General features: G+C 39.4%; 1 pseudogene; it reads left to right on the top strand.

Annotated features, from left to right (window-relative positions):
* Nucleotides 1-10,369: 10,369 nt before the first annotated feature.
* Nucleotides 10,370-16,724, top strand: LOC111149736 (annotated as a pseudogene).
* Nucleotides 16,725-17,225: the final 501 nt, after the last annotated feature.

Raw genomic sequence — 17,225 nt, 5'->3', positions numbered from 1 at the left:
GGATGGCCACTCTCACCACTTTTATTCAACATAGTACTGTAAATCATAGCCACAGCAATCAGACCAAAAAAAGAAGTAAATTATCCACATTGGTAAGAAAAAAGTAAAGCTATCACTATTAGCAGATGATATGAAAACCCTAAAGACTCCACCAAAAAACTACTGGAACTAGTTAATGAATTCAGAAAAATGGCAGGATACAAAATCAATATACAGAAGTCTATGCATTTATATGCCCTAATTACAAAGTAGTAGAAAGAGAAATTAAGAAACCAATCCCATTTACAATTGCATCAAAAAGAATAAAATACTTAGTAATAAATTTAAACAAGAAAGTGAAAGAACTGTACTCTGAAAACTGTAGGACATTGATGAACAAAATTGAAGAGGACATAAATAAATGGAAATATATATCATCTTGGTAGAATTAATATTGTTGGGGGAGCCTGGATGGCTCAATCTGTTAAGCATTCAACTTTTGATTTCAGTTCAGTTCATGGTCTTAGAATCATGAGATCAAGCCCTACATCAGGCTCTGTGCTGGACATGGAGCCTGCTTATGATTCTCTCTCTCCCTCTCCTTTTGTCCTTCCCTCACCTCTCCAAAACAAAACAAAACCCCAAACTCAAATAGATTAAAGCCCTAGACCTGAAACCATAAAACTCCTAAATGAGAACATAGGCAGTAAAAACTTGGACATTGGTGTTCACAATATTTTTCTGGATATGTCTCCTTAGGCAAGGGAAACAAAAGCAAAAATAAACAGTTGGGACTACATCAAACTGAAGAGCTTTTGCACAATGAAGGAAACAATAAGAATAAAAGGAAAAGACAACATACTGAATAGGAGAAGATACCTGAAAAGGGTTTAATATCCAAAATATATGAAGAACTCATAATACCCAACACAGAACCCCCCAAACACACACACACACACACACACACACACATACACAAAACATAAAACTTACAAATAATCCAATTAAAGAAAAGGCAGAGACTGCTCAATTTGGCAGCACATGTACTAAAATGGAAACAATACAGAGAAGATTAGCATGCCCCTGTGCAAGGATGCCAAGCAAATTCACGAAACATTCCATATTTTTTAAAACATGGGCAATAAAAAATATTACAAAAGAAAGAAAGGAAGGGAGGAAGGAAGGAAGGAAATGGTCAGAGAACCTAAATAGACATTTTTCCAAAGACATACAGATAGCCAATGGATACATAAAAAGAGGTTCGACACCACTAATCATCAGGGAAATGCAAATCAAAACCATAATGAGAAAACAAAACAAAACCATAATGAGTTATCATTTTACTCCTGTCAGAGTGGCTGCTATGAAAACCAACAAGAAATAACAAGCATTGGTGAGAATGTGGGGAAAAAGGAACCCTCATGTACTGTTGGTGGGAATATAAATTGGTGCAGCCACATTGGAAAATATCATGAAGTTTCCTCAAAAAATTAAAAAGAAAAATAACATACAACCCAGTAATTCTACTTCTGGGTATTTACCAATGAAAACAAAAATACTAATTCAGAAAGATATATGCATCCCTATATTTATTACAGCATGATTTAACATAGCTAAGATTTGGATTTTAAACAAAGAAATGACATCATCGGATTCACAGTTTTTGGAGAAACTCTAAAGAAGAAAGAAACCATCAATAGATGTATGGATAAAGAAGAAGTGGTATATACACGCAATGGAATATTATCAGCCTTTAAGGAATGAAATCTTGCTATTTGCAACATGGATGGACCTAGAATATATTATACTGAGTGAAATAAGTCCGACAGGGGCGCCTGGGTGGTTCAGTGGGTTAAAGCCTCTGCCTTCGGCTCAGGTCATGGTCCCAGGGTCCTGGGATAGAGCTCCACATCAGGCTCTCTGCTCAGTGGGGAGCCTGCTCCCTCCTCTCTCTGTGCCTGCCTCTCTCTGCCTACTTGTGATCTCTGTCAAATAAATAAATAAAAAATCTTAAAAAAAAAAAAAAGAAAGAAGTCAGACCAAGAAAGACAGATTCTATATGATTGCACTCGTATGTGGAATCTAAAAAATAAACAGAAAGCAGAGACAGACACATAAATACAGAGAACAAACTTGCGGTTTCCAGATGGGAGAGGGTGGTGGATGGGCAAAATAGTTGAAGGTGATTAAGAGGTACAAAGTTCCAGTTATAAAACAAGTTATAGGGATGGAAAGCACAACAGTATATAGTCAATAATATTGTAATAATGTTGGATGGTGACAGATGGTAACTACATTTTTCATGGTGACCATTTTGTAATGTGTATAATTATCAAATCACTATGTTGTATGCTTGAAATATAATCATAATAGTATATGTCAGTTACGGTTCAATTAAAAACAAAGAAGCTGGTCATCCAAATGACTTGTTTAAACAAATTTTTTGAGAAGGAGAGGAGACTAGGATACAGACACACATACACACATGACCATGTGAAGACATAGCCAGTAGACACCATCTGCAAGCCAAGGAGAGAAGCCTTGGAATTGAAGAGTCAATATCTTGTTCTTAGGTTTCTAGTCTCCAGCCTTGTGAGAAAATAAATCTCTGATGTTGAAACCACCCTGTCTTTCATATTTTGTTATGGCAGCCCTTGCAAAATAATGCACATGGGAAGTCTTAATTTTGCTCAGAAAAGTCTGTGAAGGTTTCATAAGGAAATTGCTACCTGGGGTGCCTGCGTGGCTCAGTTGGTTGAATATCTGACTCTTCATTTCAGCCCAGATCGTGATCTCAGATTCATGAGATTGAGCCGTGCATCGGGCACACACTCAAGCGTGGAGTCTGAGATCTTCTCCATCTGCACTTCCTCCCTGCCCTCCGCCCCCCGTTCCCTGCTTGTGCAAACACATTCTCTCTCTCTCTTTCTTTAAAATAAATAAAATAAATCTTTAAAAAAAAACAGAAAATAAATTGCTACCCATATATTTGCAATAAAAGTCCTGATTTCTCCCTGTCATGATGATATTCTTAGGTTCAAGGCATATTCTCTGCATCTCTCTAGGCAAGGTCCAATGACTTTAATTGCTTTCTATACATTTATGCCTTTTAAATCTATTAATCCTCATGTTTTCTCTATACCTGGCCACTCTCCTGGCCACTAGACATGTTCACCTAGATGTCTCATAAACTCTAAATGAAAATATCTTCCTTTTCTACACACCACTCAAACACACACCTTCTCTTGTGCTCTCATTTACTATCCATCCATTGTGAAGCGGAGACTCTGGGACTCAATGAGACTCCCTTTACCTCCACTTACAATTTGTCACTAGTTCTAGTTCACCCATCTCCTGATGATCCTGTCTTCCTTTACTGTCTAGAGACCTACCTCGGTACAGGCCTTTACCATTTCCTCTATTATTATTTGTTGGTCTTTTTGGTTTCTTTCTTCTCCAGAGTTTCTCCAAAAACTATGAATCTGATGATGTCATTTCTTTGTTTAAAATCCTCTGATGGTGTCTCACCACCCATAGCATAAAATGAAAAATCCTAGGCCTGTCAGACGAAGGACTTTCACCACAAGTAAGTGATGACTCCACAGATGAATGCCTACTTTCCTTAGTTTCATCTTCTCTCTTCCCCACGTGTACACAAGATTACCACACCCAGGACTAGCAGTTCTTCAGATAAACCATTATTTTGCAATTCCTTTGCATATTCATGCTCTCTTTTTTCTTCCCTGTTAACCCCGGGGAGCTTCTGGACAATGTTAAAGACTCTGCGCAGATATCACCCCCTTTTACGGAGCCTTTCCCACCTGCACCATCCTAGGCATTCTGTTTTTGAAGACAGTCAATGGACACCATTCAGTACAGGCAACAAATAAATGTCTACAAACAGGTCTAACATTGCTTGAAAGCCACTGGAAGCACCTCTGGAAAGGATGTCGATTCTACCAGGGTGACTGCTTACAGATGAACTGGCAGGCAGTGCTCTTGCTTTGCTACAAAAGCAAAAGCAGGACATCCTGCTGATCTGAAATTTTTCACATGGTCTTTGAATATTTTGGTGCCTCTCCATCCAGTATAACACCTTCAGGCACATAACTAATCTATATACAAGTAACTGGGCCCAGATCACTGGAACACCATCATGAGACAGTCCCAGGCCAGGTCCTGACAGTATCTACTGATACTGAGCATCATCCCAAAATGTGCTGCCTGCCCTGCCCTGCCCTGCCCTGCCCTGCTCCACTCTGGAGCAGTCCCTGTCATTGATCCAGAAAATCATATGTTCCTGAGATATCACAGCTACCTTCTTTCTGCCCACAGCCCCCCTTTTGGTGCTCTGACTCTGGAAGGCGCTATGTCACACCCTCCATGTCACTGCCATTTGTTTACATCCTCGACTTGTAGACACACCAGCAAAGATTCTAGAACAGAGCATTTCTAAGACGACACCTTTGAAACAGATTAATCACTGTAGAAGTATAAGGCCAACACCAGGCAAAGCCCATGTTTGGCTCCATAGGAGAGAAGAAAGTCTTTGGAAGGAAGATCTTGTTATTTGATGCATTATTGGTTTCCTGCATAATCATTTCCTTCTTGTTCTTTTATGATAGTTTGCAAAAACATTTTTAAAGATGGTGACTGTCACAGCAATGCTAAGTTGTACATAAAAATACAGAAATTGAAACCAGTCACAAGTCTTTATGTTTAAATACACATAAACCTAAATTGGGTTAAACAATAAAGAGAAGTAGATGGTTTCTGAATGGTAACAGAAAATTCTGGAAGTAGGACTAACTTCAAGTGAGGCTTGATCAGTCTTCTGGACTATGTGATTAAGAACTGACTGAGTCTGTGAGGGAGAACACTGTCCTAAATGAACTGAGAACAGATCATAGTGCCACCAGCAGTAGACTTTGGCGATAGACAGCTGCAGGATGCGCCAAGGTACCTCTCTGACTGGGAGTCCGTCCAGGAAGTGGTAGAGACCAGATACTGCATCTTAAACCATGGAGAATATAGAGGACACTGTTTTTCCCAGGACACACCTTGTCTCCATTTCTTGCCTATGACCTCGTGTAGCTGCACACCTCACTGGTAGACCCAGAGCCTGCCTTGGAGAGAATCTGGGGAAATGTGTGAAGTTCTGAAAAACAGCATTTATTCTGAGATCATGACCTGAGCTGAAATTGAATGTCGAGCACTTAACCACTAAGTCACCCAGGCGCCCCTCAACTGATCTTTTAATGCCTGTCATATTCTTTTAAAAAAGAGGAAAAAAATTTAAAAATACACACACACACATATATATATCTGGTGAGATGTACATAAAAAAAAGTCAGAATAGTTTTAATTCTTATCCTTTATAGATGTTTTCCCTGAATATATCTTCATTTATAATGAATCAAGCTGAAATATTGGTCCAAAGCACTTATAAGCTCTAAAAGTAAAGTGTCACATATGTTTAGAATGCAGATCTTATCCTTCTGACCAGTTTTGATGCAGTTAGACCAAATGAGGAAGCAAGAGTTAGCTGGTAAATGTGGGCAGTGTCTGTTCCCACCTCACACCACCCTGGATTGTTCTACCCTGGATTTGGCACCTTATGAGTGAGTGGTCTGGGTATCTACTCTGCTTTGGTTGTGCGAACATGGCCAGTTCTGTGCTATAAACTTCCAGATGAACAAGCTTATAGGAAGTGTTTGAGAAGATTCAAGAACACTGGAGCAGTGTTATTTTGTTTTTTTCTTTGTCATTTTAATGTACATGTGATCTACCCAAATTTCTTTCCATTAATGAATTTCATAAGGAGACTTTATATATACATATGATATATATCATATGTATATATACAGTTCTAAACTGTATATATTTCCAATGTGAGTAACATTTCTTAATATCTTACTCAGCAACATGTCCTTCAGTCTGCACTAGCATCAGATTTCTTGGCTGACTCCTTTTCTCCTGCCAGAGGTGAAGCCAAGTGGAAAAAACAGCCAACATTTTCCATTTCTTTGGCCCAAGCGACCACAATCCTGCATTTTGCTCTGCTCTGCCTAAGTAGCCACACAAATGAACATATAAAAAAATAATATCGAATGAGGTAAGTGTAGGAACATATAAAACACCGCCTTTCCTTTTATTCGATGAGGCAATCAAGGTATTCTCTAAATATTTCTCATTGTGGTAAAAAGCACCCATGATTGTATAGACATTGTTTTATACTTCTGGTTATATACATGTATTTAACTGCACACACAAAAGGTAACAGTTACAAGGCAAAATAACATATGAAATCGATTCTTAAAATTTGTTTTAGTAACATAGCCTCTGAGTTGTATGCAAGCTGAATTTCATCTTTAAAGTATTTCTTGTTTTAGCACTGACTAGTATATAATTTATTCCAATTTAGGAAGGGGTCTGAGAATAGAAATGTTTAAATAATGGTTAAATTTTGCCATGGGTCAATTCTGAAGTAGAATGCAGGGTCCAATTACAATGTAGGCTGTACTTTGGCCCTCTTATTAAGGTCAGCAAAGCCAGGATTCTATACGTCTTAATTGTATCTCCTATGACTAATTCAGTCCATAGGATTATACTTATGAATATTTTATACGTAGCTTCCAGTAATAGTGCTCATTCTATCAATCAATATCAAATTAACCTCAAGATTACTGAAATCTGGAATAAAATATAAAATATTGAATCATCCATTTTTAACAGCATAGGTTATAAATGTGTATTGCTCTGGAGAAATGACTCTTGATTTTTTTTTTTTAAAGATTTTATTTTTATTTATTAGAGAGAGAGAGAGAGAGAGAGAGCGAGCATGAGCACAGGCAGACAGAGTGGTAGGCAGAAGCAGAAGGAGAAGCAAACTCCCCGCTGAGCAAGGAGCCCGATGTGGGACTCCATCCCAGGACGCTGGGATCATGACCTGAGCCGAAGGCAGCCGCTCAACCAACTGAGCCACCCAGGCGTCCCGACTCTTGATTTTTTAATGCAAAATTTATGAGACAGTTTGGAACAGTGGAGAAAGTTCTGCATTCTTCCCTCCACGTTGGAGGATCTGCTCAGTGGAAACAACTATAGACGCCATCATGTATAGGACATTGGTCTACCTGTGTCTCGTATTCCTGAAGCTGTCCAGTGTCAATTCAACTTGAGGAAATTCTATTTAATGTAATGTTGTCTAACACTTCAATTTAATAAACATTTCATGATCAAAGTAAATGTTAGGTTGTGTTAAGAAACCATCCCTTAGTTGTAAGGAAAGCAGTTCTAATTCAGGTCTGTTTACGTGAAGGGTATGGGTGCAGGGAAGTCTCATAGAGCCAGTGCTAACAGGACGGGTGGACTCACTGGCACTAGCGAGCTGCCAGACATTTTCCTTCCATTTCCCTGACTTACACACACTTTTCTGTCTTCTGTTTCCTTTTTTTTATTTTTCCCACTGCATGGCATTTTGCCCCTGCCATATTTCTGCTTCATTCTGCCTTCTGTCAGCCTCCTGTCTGCTTATTGACCAGCTTATACATGACCCATAGGAGCTACCCCCAGCTAATAGTTTCAAGCTCTATGTCTACATGACCTTCCACCTAAAGTCTGTGTATGACTTTGTATGTGTTCAGTTTCCAAATTCAGAAGGAGAGAATCTGATTGTCATAGTCCAAGTATCCATTTTGCTCCAATTCACTGTTGCCAAAGGAAGAAGACTTCAAAGGCCGTGTGGTGTTAGTGATGCCCCTTTTATGCTTTTATACCACACAGGTAAATTACCCAAGAAGAAACAGGAGTGAGGAGGATGAATGAAATACAAGTTCTGGTCCCTGGGTTTCAGTCTTACAGAAGAGGCCAAAACACAGGTCGGTTTAGCACAAGTTAGATTGTTAAGAGAAGTACAGAAAGCTCCTGGAGGATGCAGGAGGGTGTAGGAAAACTTCTATGGTTGGTGAACACTCCGTATATCAGGAATACCTTGAACAGTGATTGAGAGGAGTGTGGAATGAAGCCCAAGTCGATGTGGGGTTATGGAGGTAAGCATGACTTGAGAGGCCACTGGTGTTTATCTTCTGCAAGAGGAAATCATGAAAGATTTTTGATCAAAGCGCTCCTGGGTGGCTCAGTGGGTTAAGCTTCTGCCTTCGGCTCGGGTCATGATCTCAGGGTCCTGGGATCGAGCCCCAAATTGGGCTCTCTGCTTAGTGGGGAGCCTGCTTCCCCCCCACCGCCCCACCTGCCTCTCTGCCTACTTGTGATCTCTGTCTGCCAAATGAATAAATAAAATCTTAAAAAAAAAAAGATTTTTGATCAGGAGAGTCACATGATTAAATCTGTGCTTCGTGAAAATGTTTTAGAACATGGTAGCTAGATAAATTGGAGGTAATGTAGGGCCTGGAACTCCTGTCCTCCAGGAAGTAGGCAGCTCCATAAATCTGCATGAGGTGTACTAATGGTCTGAATTAGGAGAAAAGCCATAGAAGAAAATGCTCATGAACAAACATTATATTTAACAAGATGATGTAACTTTCCCGTGGAATGTATAAATAATAACTGGAGTTTGGAGTGATGGCAAGATGTTGAATATTCCTAGTAAAATCTGGCATGATTTCTATGTAGTTAATTTTTCCTCCATTATTATTTTTATTGAAGTATAACTAGCATGCAGTATTATATTAGTTTCAGGTGCACAATATAATGATTCAACAATTCTATGTGTTACTCAGCACTCGCCACAGTAAATGTAGTCACCATCTGTCACCAAACAATGTTATTACAATCTAATTGACTATATTTCCTATGCTATACTTTTCATCTCTGTGATTATTTTGTAACTGGATGTTTGTACCTCTTAATCCCTTTCACCTATTTCACCCATCTCCTCACCCACCTCCCCTCTGGCAGCCATCAGTTCTCTGTACTTAAGGATCTGTTTCTTGGTTTCTTCTATGCTGTTTTTTCATTTGTTTCTTAACTTCCACATATGAGTGAATCATATGGTATTTGTCTTTCTCTGTCTGACTTATTTCACTTAGTATTATACTCTCTAGTTCCATCCATGTTGCTGTAAATGGCAAGATTTCTCTTTTACGGCTGAGTAGTATTCTATTGTGTATATATATCATATCTTCTTTATTTATCTACTGATGGACACTTAGGTTGCTTATCTTGGCTATTATAAATCATGCTGCAACAAACATAAGGATGCATATATCTCTTTGCATTAGTGTTTTCATTTTCTTTGGGTAAATACCCAGTAGTGGAATTACTGGATCGTACGGTGTGTCTATTTTTAATTTTTTGAGGAACCTCCATACTGTTTTCCACTGTGGCTGTACCGGTTTGCACTCCCATCCACAGTGCATGAAGGTTCCTTTTTCTCCACATCATGCCAATACTTGTTATTTCTTGTCCGTTTGATACTAGCCACTCTGACAGGTGTAAGGTGATATCTCATTATGGTTTCAATTTGCATTTCCCTGATAATTAGTGATGTGGAGCTTCTTTTCATGTATCTGTTGGCCATCTGTACATCTTTGGAAAAATGTTTATTCAGATCTTCCGCCCATTTTTTAGTCGGATTATTTCTGGGGTTTTTGGTGTGTGCTGACTTTTGATTTCTTTCTTTCTTCTTAAAGATGTATTTATTTATTTATTTATTTATTTGACACAGAGAGAGAGAGCACAGGCAGGGAAAGCGGCAGGCAGAGGGTGAAGCGGGCTCCCCGCTGAGCAAGGAGCCTGATTCAGGACTCCATCCCAGCACTCTGGGATCATGACCTGAGCCGAAGGCAGGCACTTAACTGACTGAGCCACCCAGGAATCCCTGATTTCTTTATATATTTTGAGTATTAACCTCTTATCACCCATATCATTTGCAAATATCTTCTCCCATTCGTTAAGTTGCCTTTTCATTTTGTTGATGCTTTTTTTCACTGTGCAAAAGCTTTTTATTTTGGTGCAATGCCAACTGTTTATTCGTGCTTTTGTTTCCCTTGTCTGAGGAGGCATACTTAAGAAAATTGTTTCCACAGCTGATATCAGAGACATTTCTGCCTATGTTCTCTTCTAGGAATTTTATGGTTTCAGGTCTCACATTTAGGTCTTCAATCCATTTTAAGTTTATTTTTGTGTATAGTGTAAGGAAGTAGTCCAGTTTCTTCCTTTCTTCCTCCCTTCCTTCCTTCCTTTCTTCCTTCCCTCTTTCCTTCCTTTCTTTTTCTTTCCTTCCTTCTTTCTCACCTTTCTTTTGCATGTAGCCATCTAATTTTTCCAGTGATGCAGGCAGGCCAGGTCTGAGGACCATTTTTGGGGAGGGGGGCAGTCCCATGGGACCAGCCAAGAGGGTCCTTGGCTTAACGGAGGATGGAAATCAAACATGAGCCAGAAGAAAGCGAAAGCAGAGTTTATTAAAGATGTAGAGAGAGCAGATAGAGATGAACCGTCTGGGAGACTCAGAAAGGAATGGAACATGAGTCCCATCTTTGTTTGGGGTCTGGGAGTTTTTACTGAAGATGGTGGTCTGGTGGACATGTCCTCTCAGGTATCCAGGAACCAGTTAGAACGAAGATAGGGCCCAGGTGTTATTCCTTGGAGCCAGGGAGCCTTGGCATCAAGATGCCCATGGTCTGGAATACGCACATGGCAGCTTCTTCCAGTCATTCTCACCTGGTCCTTCCTCAAATGTTATCTATTCTAGAGAAATCATTAACTCCTTGTCCCTCACAGGGAAGACACAAGCTATTTGTATTATAAGTCATGTGGAGAGTGGGTGAGGGTGCAGACCATAGCAAAACGGAAGCCAGAAAAGAAGTAAAGGAAAAAGAACCACCCTTTTTCTCATGAGGTCCCTTTGGTTTCCCTGTCTCACCAGCAGCATTTGTTGAAGAGACCATCTTTTCCCCACTGTATAGAAAGCTTTCTGTCAGCACCAGAGGACTGCTGGCCCACAGGCCAGTGGTTCAGATGGAGTCCTCTGCTTTGTCTGAGCCTGATGTGATGAGGTGCCCTGGCTGGTGTCTCAGTGGGGGACAAGGAGCAGCACAATTAGTGAGAGTGTTGGTGGCAGGTGCTGTGAAACCACCAGCAGGTGACAGACAAATCTTAAGTCCTGGATTAAAATGCTGATATGGAAAGAGAGCCCATAGGCTACAGGTTAGAGAGCTCCATAAAGCAGGCAGGTCCCTGTTCTCTGGAAGATAGTAAAGACAGAGAAATCAGCTTAGAGAATGCTGGGAAAAGATTATGATATCGAAAAAGCCACGATTGCAAATCTGAAAGGCATCTGGTATGAATGTTATCTCCTAGGATGATCAGTCAGTGGCCATCAGTCCAGTCCTCCGTCATGTAATATGTTCTTAGTGAACACTTAACAAACGTAAAACACGCTACAGGCACGAAGGGGCCTACAAAGCCAGTGGGACAGAAGGGCTGACATTTTTGGGGAGGCTTTTGCAAAGCCACTTAATTTAATTTAATTTAACTTTAATTTAATTTAATTTTTACTTCTAGACCTGTAAAAGTTTTATTGCAATCATGGGACCTTTTCCCTGTCCATCTCCTTACTTACTTTGTGCTATTCTCTAGAATTCATTACTTTTCGCCAAACACACAAGGGTCAGAGGGAACTACTTCCCTCCAGAAGTCAAGAGTCGAGATAAGGAACTTGCCTTGTCCCCACATCCTCTGAATTTCCCCTAGCCCAGGCTTCTGACTCATCCTTCATACCCTCAATGCCTCTTAATCCTGTTAGCTCTGGGCTCTGAGGCTCACCCTGAGCTGCTCCTGTTCCTCCTCAGGTAGCTGCTTCCTCCCACCAGAGCACGCAATCTATTTCCAGAGTTTCACCCTCCGCAACCTCCCCTTCCAACGTGTGGGTCGCACTCTTTCTCAAAAAGACAATAGTTTTTAAAAATACAAAAAACCTGTCACCTCTTCTCCCTCCAATTTTAGCATATGTGCTGCTGATTGAGCACCCCTGTCATCTACGCTCAAACACGGAATTTTGGAAAACAAAGTGCAGAGAAGAGAACATATTGCACTATTTACTCGTTTAGACCTCACTTGCTTTGTATCTCTTTATTTGTTTATGCAAATCAGAAAAACGTTTGCATTCATTCTTCTCTGTAATAGTTGGTTTCCAGTTTACAAAGTAGAAAGTCGTTTGAAATTACAGTTAGGTAAAACATGTACACAGAAGGATAAGGAATGGGAGGACAAAAATCTCTTAAATTTAAAAATCGTCATAGGGCACCTGGCTGGTTCGGTTGGAGGAGCCTGTGACTCTTGACCTCGGGGTTGCGAGTTCGAGTCCTACATTTGCTGTAGTGATTACTTAAAATAAATAAATAAGACTTTAAAAATGTTCATTTAAAAAAATACAATAAAAAATAGTTGTAGACTAATTGAGGGTAAGTTTTTGTTGTTTCCATGCTTTGATCTAATATTACTATTTGGATTTACAAATAAATGTTTTTTTTAAGTATTTTGAGTATGAAGTGATGAAATGCAATTATGAATTTTTTTTTCACTTGGACTGCTGCATGGTTCTCTCCAGCTAGCTTCCCAACTGCCTGAGTGTGAATGAATGCCATAATAACAATCAAACCAGTGTTTAACCTAAACGAAGCATTTTCCATGTTCCAGCTTTTAGATTACTCTAAATGTTGCATTTTGAACACAGTGCATTATGTTGCATAAGAAATTCATTATAACAGTTTTGATCATTTTAACAATTCATCTTTTTAATGAAAGTATATACAATCACATACAATTATACTAGAAATATTTTCCACATATTTAGATATTTTAAATCAGATGATTTTCTCTATCTGGAATGCCCTTCCTCCACTCATTGTCTTCATAAATTCTTTATAAATTAACAATCCACACATACCCTCCATAACTAGATTCTTACCATAACAATGGAAATAGTCTAGGAGAATATAGATAAACTATCTTTTCTCCCTTAATGTTAAATGATTCTGTTATGTTTGGGGTATTGATGTGCCCACTGACAAGCTATGTTTTGTAGGTTTCCTGCAGCTGTGTGGTCATAGGGCCCAGTCAATGAGATACAAGCTAACTGGACATGACTTCAGGGAGAGCTGGTTTTTTCCCTGAGAGACATAAAGTCATCTGGCATACATTTTTTTTCTCTTTATCTTCTTCATGACTGGAATTTGGAGTTAATGCCTAAAGGCACAACAACAATCTTGTGACTGTGAATATGGGAGACACACTTGAAAGATGGTAGGACCAAACCGGGAAAGAGCCTAGAGCCAGGATTTCATAACCGAAGTAAACTGCCTTTTTGTTTAGGTTAATGTTCCTGTTCTAGGCAGCTACATATCACATACTTCCAGACCCCAATTCCAGGCCAATTCCAGAGATACTGTGTATTTTTTGAGACCCATTGATATGCATACCACATTAAATTTTTATTCCAGTTTTTTTTTTCCAAAAATGGGATAATACTACACATATTATTCTGAACCCACTTTTTTGACTTAAGAATATGGTCTAGATATCTTTCCATGTCAATACAAAAGGAGTTATCCTTGTAAAAAATATTTAAAGAGAAGACAGGGTGTCTGGCTCACTCAGTCAATAAAGCATGGAACTCTTGATCTCAAGGTAGTGAATTCAAACCTCACACTGGGTGTCAAATTTATTTAAAAATAAAATCTTGAGGCGCCTGTATGGCTCAGTGGGTTAAGTATCCGACGTGATTTTGGCTCAGAACTGATCTCAGGGTTGTGAGATCAAGCCTCACAAAAGGCTCTGTGCTGAGGGTAGAGCCTGCTTAAGAGTCTCTCTCTTTCCCTTTCTATTCTGCCCCTCCCCTGCTTGGGTGCACGTAGTCTCTCTCTCTCTCTTTCTCTAAAAAAGAAAAAGAAAAAGAAATAAAATCTTAAAATTTTTTTTCTTTTTTTCTTTTAAAGGTGACATTTGTTTATTCAAGCAATAGGGAAAAAATTTAAGTAAAAAGCAGCAAATGTCCCTAAATCTGACTATTTTGAAATCGCTGGTATCATTATTATTGGTGAGTATTCTTATCAGCTCTCTCTGAAAATATTGGGAGTCATTCTCTTCCACTACCACCTCCATGTACATGTGTATATACATTCATACACATGCATATGCATACAAATACACACAAATATAGACACAAATACACATACACACAGGAACACACACAAACACACAGGACACACAATCACAAAGACATGCAAATACACACACCTACTCACATGGGAGAGTGAGAGAGGGAAACTTACAAAATCAGAAGCTATTAAAAAATGTTGAATTTGGGAGCACCTGGATGGCTCAGTCAGCCAAGTGTCTGCCTTCAGCCCAGGTCATGATCCCAGGGTCCTGGGATGGAGCCCCACATGGGGATCCCTGCTCAATGGGAAGTCTGCTTCTCACTCTCCCTCTAACCCTTCCCCCAGTCATGCTCTTGCTCAAGCTCTCTCTCTCTAATGAATAATAAAAAATCTTTTTAAAAGAATAATAAAAAATCTTTTTAATAATAAAAAATGTTTAACTTTGGTTGAATTAAACAGAGGACCTAGTAGAATACCTTTAAAAGTTATGACTATAATTGTTATAGAAAGCCGGACAGAAATATCCAAAATTTAAACCAGTTATCATTTTAATACCCATAAGAGTTATAGAATGAATAATAAAAAGAGTTGAGACTGAAATATGTCATATTAATACTTTCTTTTGCTAAGGAATCTGTATTTAGCCTTACAGGTTGTAATATTAACAAGAATTATACTTACTAGATTAACATAGGCATGTGATTCCAATTTAAAATGTAGAATTGAGTAATTAATTTAGATTAATGAATTTAGGTAGAAATTTTACTGTTTATATACAGTATTAGAACATTTAGTGGACCTTAAGTTTCACCATATTTTAAAATTTAATTTAGTTCATAAGAATGATTTAATTACTTGCAAAGTTTTGTCATTTAGACAATTGAAGGACTTAAAAGAAAGTCAATATATTAAATTTATACACCCCGCTTAAAACATTTGAAAGAGTTTAATTAGCTACATTTGAAAATGTAACCAAACATTAATTGAAGGCATTAAAAGTAACAGTTTAAATTTGCTAGACTTATAATGGAATAATGAGATTCGTAAACTGAAGTTAAATGCTTAAGGAAGAATGAAATTAGAATCTGTAAATTAATAAATTGATTATTCAACTTTAAAACCAAAGTAACTTCTAAGTTACCTTTTCTGTGACTATAAGAGAATTAACATTTATGTAAGAAGGAAAAATAAGTGAAATGAAAGAGAATTGTCAACTTTGGATAAACATTTCTTCACCATTTAGACATATTGTGTCTCCTATTTTCTAAGATTAAGACAAAAAATTATTAAAACCATTAAGGATTTGTAGTCATTATATTTTTATTGTTCTTTAAAATTATGTATTGATTTTAGCATTGAAAATGTTTCTGCTATGAAAGATAATAGGATTAACTCTGGGTGATGGGGAAAACAACCATCCCAGTGTGTGTGGGACTGAGGGGTGTACTGGAACTCGGGACTATCTGTGCTAAACCCAATAACCTTGGTCACCCTAGTGGAAGGCATTGGAGCATAGGTGTTAAGACTGTAGATTCTAACACCTACATTCGAAACTTGGCTTTTCAGCTTATTTTCTATTTATCATGAGCAAATGGCTTCTTTTTGTGCCTTTATTTTCTCATCTCTAAAATGGTGATAAACACCTTTTCCCACTACAGGGAGGGAATCAACAGGGCTTGGTTCTGTGCTCCTATTGTAACCGAAAGAGAAACTTTCACAGTGTCCAGAGCCCCGAAATCCTGCAAATGAAAGAAGATGTCCTCAAATTGCTTGCAGCAGGAACCCATTTAGGTGGCACCAACCTTGGCTTCCAAATGGAACAGTATATCTACAAAAGGAAAAGTATGGCGTCTACTCATAAAGCTGAAGAGAACCTGGGAGAAGCTTCTGACAGCAGCTCATGCCATTGTTACCATCAAAAACCCGGCTCATGTCAGTGTCATATCATCCAGGAATAGTGGTCCATGGGCTCTGCTCCCACTGGAGCCACTCTGATTGTGGCCGCCTCATTCCTGGAACCTTCGCTAACCAGGTCCAGGCAGCCTGCAGGGGGGTTGTGTCTCCTGGTGGTTGCGGATCCCAGGGCCGAGCCCCAGCTTCTCACAGAGATGTCTAAGGTAACCTGCCAGCCATCGCTCTGTGTGACCCAGACCCTCCTCTCTGCTGAGTGGACGTGGCCATCCCACACAACAGCAGGGGAGCTGACATAGTGGGTCGGAGGCGGTGGACGGTGGCCTGGGAAGTTCTGTGCATACGTGGCCGAGGCTTCCCTGAACCCCCTCATGGGAGGCCACCCCTGAGCTCTCCTTCTACAGAGAGCCCGAAGAGACTGAAAATGAAGAGCAGACCGTTGCCGCAAAGGCTGTGACCAAGGAGGAATTTCCTGGTGAATGCGCTGCTCCAGGTCCTGAGTTCACTGCTACTCAGTCTGAAGTTGCGGGCTTGTTCAAAGGCATGCCTGTGTCCTCTGTGCCCATTCCGCAGTTCCCTATGAAGAGTGGAGCGCCCAGTCCGCCACTGAAGACTAGTCTGCCATGCCCACTGCTCTCACCACTGAATGAGGAGGAACAACCACTCAGAGGGCTCAAGCTGTTCTTCCACAAAAGGCTAACAAAATGGAAATAAGGTTGAAGGAAAATAAGCAGTTTCAGTAAACAAACAATGGATATCTATCCCAAAGGGTTATTGTGAAAATTAAATGAGTTACTATATGGAAAGCATCTGTAGTAATTACCTACAGTAACACCTAGAGTGTGGTAAGCACTAAATATGTACTAACTGCTATTGCGAGCTCCCCACAGGAGCATCAATTGTTGGACGAGTCTTGTTTGTTCTTCATTTTATTTTGGTTTCCTAAATTGTTTTAATTTCTTTGCCCATCTCCTCTGCATCCACTGTGATCTTTCTTTCATGTCCTCTAGCAGACAATGGCAGTTGCCTGCCTGATACAAGTTTCTCTCTTCTTCCTCAGTAACAGAATTCCATTTTAGTTTTGATGGCAGTAGATACAGCTTAAATATTTGATTTACTGGGCTTTCTTGAAGTGAGGGGTGGATGGGTGACATAGGGCACAGTTCTGGCCAAGGAGATACTGTGTAAGTCTACCATGTGGGATAGTTAGGCAGG

Source organism: Enhydra lutris, unplaced genomic scaffold, assembly GCF_002288905.1.
Source record: "Enhydra lutris kenyoni isolate GAN:26980312 unplaced genomic scaffold, ASM228890v2 scaffoldscaffold2, whole genome shotgun sequence".
NCBI classification, from domain to species: domain Eukaryota; kingdom Metazoa; phylum Chordata; class Mammalia; order Carnivora; family Mustelidae; genus Enhydra; species Enhydra lutris.
This window is presented reverse-complemented; position numbering and strand designations above follow the sequence as displayed.